Genomic DNA, 1015 nt, shown 5'->3' with positions numbered 1-1015 from the left:
GAAAGGCTTACCAGTCGCAGATCAGGAACCCGGTGCTTCGGGTCATTGCAAAGATCATCTCAAACCTCCTGTTCGCTAAAGATCTCACCTCGAAGGTCACCAACGGGGAGCTGCAAACCCTTTACGCTGGTATTGAGGATGATATCCGAGCTTCTGGGCACGGTATTCCAATTCAAAAGGTCAAAATGAACCCCGGTTTCAACTTCATGACCATGATCTGCGAGAGGCGGCAGTGTCTTATGCACGGTTCGAACAAGAAGGACATAAGCGGTAGCTTGCTTACACCACTCTTCAAGCATTTCGGCATTGATCTCGGCAAGTACAACGTCAACAAAGAGGTTCAGTACCTTAACATCAAGTACCTTATGGCATGCCACATCATGCGTGATGAAGAGACCTACAGCTTCTTTGATAAGGCTGGTACCCAGCTGTTCACCAAACTGCCTCACCCCGAGATCACCAGGTTCAGCGTGTTCGACAACATACGCTTCCTCCCTCCACCTGAGCTCCTTTGCACTGATCCACGTGCTGCAGTCCCTGACGCGGACAAGGAAGATGTCGAGGACATCACCACAGAAGCTGAACCGTCATACGACCTCGGAGAGGTGGCTGATGTGACCGATGATCAGGCTTACCGACGCTGGATGGTTGACTCGCAGCGGAAGAACAACAGCCTCATGCGGAGGATCCTCCATCTCATCACTGAGGCTGCATTGGCGGAAGTAACCAGCGACAGCCTCCAGCAGAGCATACTCCACGATCGCACCGACAAGGAAAGGCGCCTATGGGAACAGGCACTTCGACCGAGGAGGTTCATCGCTCGCGCAACAGACGTTCTTTTGATCCAGCCGAGAGCGGCGAGTCCGACTGAGTCTGCTAGGACTATTCTCTATCCATTGTTCTATCCATCTGAACTCTTTATTATTATGCCTTGTGTTGATTTTAGGCTGACCTCAGATTCATTTCACACCAGGGATGGTGTAAATTAAGTCTGGGGGAAGCACTGTGTGCTGAA

This window comes from Brassica oleracea, chromosome C2, assembly GCF_000695525.1.
Source record: "Brassica oleracea var. oleracea cultivar TO1000 chromosome C2, BOL, whole genome shotgun sequence".
NCBI lineage: Eukaryota > Viridiplantae > Streptophyta > Magnoliopsida > Brassicales > Brassicaceae > Brassica > Brassica oleracea.
Note: the sequence above shows the minus strand (reverse complement) of the source record.